Raw genomic sequence first — 9597 nt, forward strand, 5'->3', positions numbered from 1 at the left:
AAATAAGTTCCAAATAGAATCTGGCATCATCCTGAAGGAATCTAACTTCATGCTGTTGGGGAAGTTTACCAGGATGGCTTCAGAGTAGACTAACTTTACACAGGACATTTTTTTAAAAGACACATTTATTCAGCGTCATGTCAGACTATTACATTTAGCTATCAATAGCTTGGGTACAAAAACAAAAAATCTACATTAAAACCCTTTGTTGAAATGCTTTATACTTTTCGCAGAACAGAAACTAAAATCACTGGTTATCTGATTAGTCACAAATGCAGTCCTTGAGATTTTTGCCCATACACATGAGTATTTGTCTAAAACATGTCTTATTTGTAGCAACTAGGCCCTGCCATCACTGTGCTTGGCTGAGTTCACAAATCTGTTGTAACCTGTAGCTTCCCTGTCGCTTCTCTGACTCTCCTCTCCTGCTAAGCTGTTTCCTGGCAGTAATGAAAATCTTCAGACACTGCCACAGCTACTGCTGCTATTGGAACTGGCATAGCCACCTTGGTTTTGCAGTTTGGCAAAGTATTGGCATCTACCACCATAGGGGCCAGACCTTCTTCCTCCAAAGTTTCCTCTCTTTATGGGTCTAAAATTTGAAGACTGATTGTTGTAATTGCCAAAATCATTGTAGCTTCCACCACCTCCAAAATTGCTTCCATCATTACCAAATCCATTATAGCCATCCCCACTGCCACCATATCCACCACCACCATGGCTGCCACCAAAGCCACCACAACCACTGAAGTTCCCTCCATGACCAAAGTTGTCATTCCTGCCAAAACCACCTCCACGACCACCACCAAAGTTTCCATATACACTTTGACCTCTTTGGCTGGATAAAGCACTAGCCATTTCTTGTTTTGACAGGGCTTTTCTTACTTCAAAGTTGCAGCCATTCACACAAGATGGTATTTCTGAATGACAATCTTATCCAGAGTCATGGTCATCAGAGGTTACAAAGGCAAAACCCCTTTTCTTGCCTCTGCTTCTGTCAGTCATGATTTTAATCACTTCAATTTTCTCATACTGTTCAAAATAATCTCTTAGGTGATGTTCTTCAGTGTCGTCTTTAAAGCCACCAGCAAGTATCTTTTTTACAGTTAAGAGGGCACCTGGTCTTTGAGAACCTTCCCTTGAGACACTCTCTTTGGCTCCGTGTTTCTTCCATCCACCTTGTGTGGCCTTGCATTCATGGCTGCATCCACTCCTCCTCCACAGTGGCATATATGACAAACCCAAAGCCCCTGGAGCACTTGGTGTTTGGATCCCTCATTGCCACACAGTCCGTGAGCATTCCCCATTGCTCAGAATGGCTCCTCATATGTTCATCAGTTGTTTCAAAGCTCAACTCTTTGATGGAGAGCTTCTGCAGCTGTTCAGCCTCTTTAGGAGACAATGACAGTGGGAAGAAGGACTTTAACAATATTTCCTCAGTGGCATCCACAGGCACAAAGCTGTTTCCCTTTTAAATGGTAAATGGTAGACATCCCATGGGGACAGACATGAACTACATACAGAGTAAAACCATTTGTACAAGGAAACTGACCCCTATAAATTAACAAGGAAACTAAATGAACCAGAAAGAACTTCCTATGTTTCCCCTGAGTTTCAAAAAGGAGTCTGTCCATCTGATACTAATCAGTAATAAATAAAATATTAGCAAATGGAATCCAGCACTTAGTTTAAATAATGAAAACTGATGTTAATGGAAGAATGGTTCCATATTAGGAAATGCATTAATATAATTAATCACATCAATATATGGAGAGATAAAAGGAAATAACAGTTTTGATCATGGCAGAGTAGCTTCCATTGAGTGACTGAGATACAATCTCTGACTGCAGTGAGCCCAAGGGTGAATTAGATGAGGAAATGAGACAGCAGTTACAGAAGAGTCTTTCCAGGCTTGTAGGAAATAGCATAGCAAAGAGAGAGATGGGGTAGGAGCATAAGACAGGGCACGGGGACAAAGGATAAGTTAGGGTATGTGCCTTTTCAAGGTTTAAATATTAGAACACATTTATAGCCTGAAAGATAGGTGTCAATGTTGGGGGAATGTGTCAATATTAAAAAAGGGGAAGAGAGGGGAGGGGAAGGGAGGAGAGGGAGGGGAGAAAAGGGAAGGGAAGGGAAGGGGGTGAACTTTCCAACTCTCAGTGAGTCTGATAAGAGGTTAAGAGCACAAACTCCAGAGGCAGACTGATGGGTTTGCATCCTATCTCCATCATTTTCTAGCTGTGTGACCTTGGGCAAAATACTTAACCTCTCTGTGCCTCATATCCTCCCCTGTAAGGTAAAAATACTAATGATGGCTTTCTTAAAGAGTTGCTACAGGATTAAATGAATTAATATTTTATAAAGTGCTTAGAACAGTGTCTGGCCATATCTGTCAAATAAAAAAAATAAAATATCTGTCTTCTACTAAGTAATTCTTTGTACTACCTGTTATTAGTACCACCAGGTATAGAAAATGTATTATTATATCAATTGTAGAATAGAAATTATTTCTTTCTGACTGGGCACAGAGAAAAGGATGTTTCTTTCTGACTGGGCACAGAGAAAAGGATGGCAACAGGAATTGAAAAGATGCCAGCCAGATCATTAGAGGAAGAGCTGATATCAAGGGTTGCCCCATGCCACCTACGCTCATCATGGAAGAGAGGCTGGGTTCCCCGGAGTGCTGAAGGCCATGAGTCAGCCAGAAATCCCCAGATCCCACTCTGCCCCAGGATCATGTTGGCCATTGTAACAAGACAAGGAAGGAGCGTGAAGGAAGAAGGAGGCAGAGCAGAATAAAGTGGTATCCGGGATGAAGAGAGAGCCCAGGAGAAGAGCCAGGTGGTTAAAGAAGGACCTCCATGTTTGCTCCTTTATGCTTCCGTATTATTTGAATCTTTGATAATGAAAATGTGTCAATGTAATGTTTAGTCAGCTAAAAGAATTAATAAAGTACAAGATGTAACTATCCAGGGAAAGTGAGAAAGGGCACATAGGAAGATCTCCCTGTATTGTTTGGTACAACTGCATGTGAATCTATAAGTGCCTCAATAGAAATTTCAATTTAAAAAAATGATAAAGAAGAGTGTGCTTGGGGGAAAAAAAATCCCCACACTGTCTTCCTCACTGTGATCCCAGCCAGCATATCAGAGGGACAGATGAGTATATATTTTATATGTAGAAATTAAAATTACGACAAAAGGCACATTTCTGTCTGTGCGCAATACATCATGGACCAGGCAAAGAGACCAAAGCAAAGGATATTCTGATAGGCCCTTGACAGGGAAAGGCGGCCAATCAGCCCCTGAAGGGCCTGTGAGAATATCTTTTGCTTTGGCCTCTTTGCCTGATCCATGTTTTTGTTTGTTTCTTTCTTTCTTTTGTTTTGTTTTTTAGCTCAAAATGTTGATGTTGTCAGTGTGCTAAGAACTGAGCAGCCTGCAAAGGTGGACAAACAAGAGCCCAGTTCACAGTATCAACAGATGAACACATTTGTCATGTGTTCATGACAGCGCAACCTAGTCACAAAGAACAGGGGTTTTATTAAAAGGCAACCTTTAGATTCAAATCTCTCTACTGCCACTTACTACCTGTGTGGCTTTGGCAATTTTCTAAACCTCTCTGGGCCTCTGTTTCCTCATCTGTAATAATTAGACTATTACTGTATCACCTTATTTGGAAGAAGAAATATCAGGAGACTTCATGATAAGCTTGGCGATTAACATGTATGTCGATACTGACTACTCTCAAAACTTTTTGAAGGCAATAGTTAAGGAACAAAGGATGTATAACATGCAAGCCCAAAGAAAACAGAGTAAGCAAAAGGAGAGAGTGGCATCAACAGTATTTTTAGAATGTAGAAAATTGCTGAAGGAAAGTAGCAGACCAGACTGAATAGAGGAAGTTGAAACCTGAAAGTGTCTACTCAGCCTTTCTTGTAAAATCCAAGTATAAAAGAATTAAAAGGTATTTTGGTAATCAAGTTTCTCCCTTTAAAATGGGACCTAAGACTCAAAGAACAGCCACTTGCTCAGGGAGACGTGGTAGCAAGAAGCAGAGCTGGAACTAGACCAGATTAGATCATGGCACGTCAGAGAGAAGCAGCAGTATGTGCAGAAATGTGGGAGCAAAGTGTAACCAGTTATATTGCAAACTGCAAGTCACTTCATTTGGCTGGCGTAGCAAGGGCATGAAAAATACGAAGAGCAAAGGGGCCTGACTGTACTGTGGACACCTGTTAAACACTGTGTTTAACCATTACTAGAACCCAACCAACAATCAACTCTGGAGTCTTTCTGGGGGAGCCTGAGCAAGATATTGCAACTCCCTGAGCCTTCTTCCTGGTCTGGCTGCTGATGACCTAAATCAAATCCTAATGCTTTACCTTTAGGCATTTCTTCTTCCTTGACTTGGTATCTAAGCAGGAATGTCCAGTGCGCTGACCAAAGTCAGGATCTTGTTTTTCCTAGTCTGGGGCTATAGAAGTCTGCAAGAAGTTTACTGTGATGGGAAGAAATGAAGAGGGAAGAAAGGAACCAGCAGGAGCACTTCAGCATCTCCACAGCCAAACAACTTTGGCAGACTGTTTGATTTTTCCAGAAAGTATCTGCAAGGGCAGAGATGCACTACAGAAGACAGCGACATGAAGGAGGCCACTTTTCTATCTTGAAACTAGTGGAGGTTCAGAATGAATTTGCTGCTTCTCTGGCCCCAGGTGACAGCGCTGTTGGAAGCCTGAATGGAGTTCAGCAAATCAGTCTTGCATATTTTATGGGTCCTGAATGCTGCATTCCTGATGTTGATTACTGACTCCACCAGTGCAGGGGGGATTTGTTTTATGGTGATTTCAATTACAGATAACGGTTACACCCAGAATCACACAGCAGCTGCTTGTAAACCAGAACTTGATATGAACGCAGGCTGTTGAAGGCCAAAGGCTGCCCAGAACATGCTTTTAATTTAAAGCTGATGAGAAATAGCTGTTTCTAGAGAAAGAAGTTCTGTTCTTTTCATGTTTTGTGTGCTTTGAATTCAGCATAACACAGAAATGAAATATGACAGCATTCATGCTTAATGCGCCTTTCTGGTTTTCTATTGGAGATAACTGGGATTTTAATATTGTTATCTGGTGGGCAGAGAGAAATGACCTGGCAATCCTGACACCCGCAGCGTGGATTCTCTGCGTTGTAGAATAGTTTCCTGACTTGCTGCAAGGGACTCGGGAGGATGCCTATGCGTGACACCCGGAAACACTAGGGGGCGCTGCAGGGTGGCAAAGGGCCGTCAGGCATGCAGGCTGTCTAGGCAATGAAGGCCTTTTTCCTTATCATACTTGGCAACTGAAAGGCAGCCGTCCTCTGCTTAAGCCACCAATGTGTGCGTAGCCAAGGGCAGCGGGCTGAGCATCTCCATTTGAGAGACCAAGTCTCAGGCAAGTGGTAGCCCCATTGCAGAGGCCTAGAGCATCACAACTGCAAAGGAGCAGGCGCTTAGTATAACCTGGCATTTCACTGAGGGAAAACTGAGGTCGTGGGGGCAGGTCAAGGTAATAGGAAATTGGAATCTCACCTTGTACTAAAATCAGACTTTAGTGCTAAGTTCAGAAACCCATTATTTTCATTTTCTTACTGATTCGTCATATACCAGCGTCTGAAAAGGCAAAATGTTTGAACCTTCCATCTCTTACATTTTCCATCAAATCCCATCTTGAAGAATGCCACACTGTTAGGTTCTCTTTTCTGTTTTAAAAACCTGGTGGTGGTCAGCCCTGTAGCTATCCCGCCCCAGAAACAATGGTTTACAGTAAAGGAGAGTGACAGAGACTCAGCCCTGTCACCCTCCAGTGTGTGTAAGTCTACAGAACAAATTTGTTTCGCTGTGTCTACACTTGCATAGGTTTGACCCTGTGCACATAAGTCCTAACCCCTCCCAGCCTTTTTCTTTCTGGTACAAAGAGTACTCCCTGCATTTTCCATTCCACAGGCCTGGCATGAATCCCACACACTAATGTAATTAATTTTAATTTTTATAAAGAAAAACAATGTATTGTTGAGATTTGTGGGGATCCCCATGGAAACCAGGAATCTATATCCTCACAATCCCATGACATAAATCAAAGTAACTATTTTTTTATACCTAAATGATTAGCACATAAGCCCCATTTATAGAAATCTCTCTAGCAAATTCCCAGTAATTGCTCCAGGCTCTTCCTCTCAGACTTCCTTGTCTGGCCAGACACAGCTGCGTCTTCTTCCTGGTCTGGCTTCTGATGACCACATCATCCCAACTTTGGGATGAGGACATTTTGCTTTTCAATTCCTCATTGCACAGCTGTGATGTTAACAAGATGGCACAGATTTAGGGAAGCATAAGTCTTCCTAAAAAGCAACCCCATTCTCCTGGAACTGGCCATTCCAAAGGCCCATGGGCTCTGCCTCATGCAGAGTGTGTAGAGAGGCTGGTCCTTGTGCACCTCTCAGCCTGCCCCCGATGGCAGGACCTGACTCATCGCCTCCACCAGGATGCTCCCGACATCTTCATGTGCATCATCTCCCAAGCCCCGCTGCACTCTTGGCCCCAGATTAGGAACATAGTCCTTCTATACCCCCTATCCAATGCCAGCAACTCTCCTGCTCTAGAATTAACTTCTTCCCAGGTTGACAGTGGAAACCTCTACTTTCTCAGAAAGCCACCCACAAGTGCACCCTGGAAAAGAAAATCATAAAACTCAACAGGATCTGGCTTTTTACTATAGCAAATAACAGTCCAAAGCTGGGCATGGTGGCTCATGCCTATAATCCCAGCAATTTGGGAGGCCAAGGCAGTCTGATGGCCTGAGCTCAGGAGTTCGAGACCAGCTGAGCAACATGGTGGAACCCTGTTTCTACAAAAAATTAACCGGGCATGGTGGTGCACACCTGTAGTCCAGCTACTTAGGAGGTTGAGGTGGGAGGATGGTTTGAGCTTGGACGGCAGAGGTTGCAGTGAGCAGAGATCGTGCCACTGCACTCCAGCCTAGGTGACAGAGCCAGATCCTGTCTCAAAAAATTAAATAAAATAACAGCCCAAGATCTATACCAATGGTCCAATCTACCCTGTCTAAGCTTGACCCTGGTCCTGTTCATACTCTTTCCTCACCAGAAAGAGATGAGTTCAGGCAGGTGCCCCTCTCGCCCTTATCTGGTTCTAGTTCCCTTCTTCTGTCTGCAGATGCCAGAGTGAGAACATGCATGTGTATTCTAACACTGGGTATGCGCAGGTCAAACCAGAGGTAAGAGCAAAACAGAACGAAACTGAACCAGCTCCAGCTCAGAGAGGACACACTGCCAGCATTACCAGCTTTCTTTTCAGAACAGAACACTCAGAATCTCAGTTTGTAGGACTTCCATTTTGTTGTTTGGTACATGTGGGAGCTTCCCCAAGAAAAATGAGGTGGTTTTCATTTACTAAACATCTGCATGACTGAAAGGTCCCCCAACCCCCCCACAGAGAGAGTGCTTGCGGAAATGTAGGAGGATCTACCCCTAAAGACAAATTGCAGTGTTCATTCAAAAATGTGGAAATTGCCTTCAACTCCCCAAATGGCAGCATCTCCAACTTCTAAATAATATATAGTACCTGCCAGACTTCCTGATGGATTCAGAGGATCCGCTCAGTGTAGACACCAACATGGATGTTTCTAGGCTTCGTAATCCACAAGGGGTTCTCTGCAAATGCAGCTATGTGAAAAAAAAAGACAGGGACACAGCATGATCAAGTGTTAAAGTACAGTTTTTGGTAAATTGAAGCCTTTGAAGGAAAATGACATAACATGATGGCCTAACTTAGCACATCAGTTCTTTGAAAATGCTTCAGTTTTTTCTTCCCAAATAAAGAAATAGACTTCCGCACCCAAATTAGTAAGAGATAAAAACCTAATATTCTATTATGAACAGCCAAAAAAAGGGTGAGTTCTGCATTCAACAATGCTCAAAATATTAAGAGGGCGCTTACTTAGTTCCTGGCATAGGAGAGTAGAATCTCACCACTGAGACCACACTACCCCGTGATTTGAGCCAAGGCCACCCTGTGAGCTCCACCTCTACTTCCTCTGGTGCCACCATTTCTCTGGGCAGCACCGTACTACTGGACATATCAGTGGCTCTGAAGGCCCCAATGCCAAGCCCAGATCCTGCTGCTCTCTGAGAGGTCCCTGGGTGTTCAAAATGACAAAAGATCATGAAGAGGTGTGTGGGGAGTGACATGGTTTATATGCTCTTGGAGGCGGGGTTCATATGCTCTCAGAGGAGCCCAGAAACAATGCTCCTTGCTCACCTCCCTTAGAGACCCCTCCAGCAGCCTGCTCACCACAGACCACAGTCGTCCATCAAACAGAGCCCAAGATCAGAGATAAACAAGGAAAAAGGTCTTTTCATTGGATAACACTTGACGCTTCTCAAGTTTGCCCTGCCTGGTTCCTCTGCCATTAGGATAAGCTCTCCAGGAGGCTCCTTAGCACCTGGTGCAATGAGAATTTTGGCTGGCTCACTTCTTGATCTAATAGATACACCAACTTGTGCCTGATGCCCAGTGGGCATTAAGCTCCATGCCCCCCAGACATAGATGACACACCAGCCTGGAGGGTAGAGTTACTAGTCTGCCCTGTGCAGTCATCCAAAATGTGCCCACACTCACTGGCATCCTGCTTCTCATTTTGGTACCCATTTCTATCTCAAGGCAAGACATCTGTTGGTGGAATTGACTATTGTTTAATGATAAGGTTCAGAACTCAGCAACCAGGATGGTGAAAAAGATGTCTGGCTACTGGGACATCAGCCAGCTATTGAGACTGCATGCCTTAGGATCCTCTTCAAAGGGAGGATGAGAGCTGCTCATTCTCTTACTCCTCTCTACTGATTCTCTGTGAGCCACAACTTAAATTGGTGGCTGCCTTGGGAAGAGCTGAGATCCTACATGGATCACACATCCTATATGGATCCTCACCTATATGGTGAACTGAGCACAGTGCCTGGCACACAACAAGCCCTGACCCAAGCATGTCCACGCTCCAAAGTGTCCATTCATCCAGAGAGCTCTTGAATTTCTTAAGCCCTCACAGGTAACATATACGTGCAGTCCCAGGCTCAAGGAACTTAGAATATAACAGATACACAGACAAAGCTGCAGAAACCCTTATTAAGATAAATATCAAGAAGACATCTTCAAGGAAAGCAACTTGCAGTGCAGTCAGAATATTCTCCTTAGTGCAAGCATAGCCGAGATCCTGGGCATGTGCTTTCAGACCCTGCTTCATCCATTTCTTTGATGAATTTAATTTTGCCCCTTTTATTGATGGGGTCTGGGTGCACTTTAGTTTCTGCCTGGGCTGACAAGGAAATGAGTCAATGAGGTATAATCGTCCAATAAAAAAAGTACATATGGCAGCATATGTTAGCTCCATAAACCAACAATCTCCATTGTAACCATTGAATGATTATTTCCTATCTTTCCTCAAATGCTCCATGGGGAAGCTCCCAGCAGGAGGGACAGAATGAGAGGATGGAAATCAGCCCTAAGTCAAAGCAAACACTCTCTTTCTTTGCTTCTCTTGCCAAT

The 9597-nt window shown here is 43.7% G+C and overlaps 1 pseudogene; it reads right to left on the bottom strand.

The window, feature by feature from the left end:
• Window positions 1–459: 459 nt before the first annotated feature.
• LOC117066121 lies at window positions 460–5509 on the bottom strand (annotated as a pseudogene).
• Between the last annotated feature and the right edge of the window lie 4088 nt (window positions 5510–9597).

The sequence above is a fragment of the Trachypithecus francoisi genome, unplaced genomic scaffold (assembly GCF_009764315.1).
Source record: "Trachypithecus francoisi isolate TF-2019V2 unplaced genomic scaffold, Tfra_2.0 Lachesis_group2, whole genome shotgun sequence".
NCBI classification, from domain to species: Eukaryota; Metazoa; Chordata; class Mammalia; order Primates; family Cercopithecidae; genus Trachypithecus; species Trachypithecus francoisi.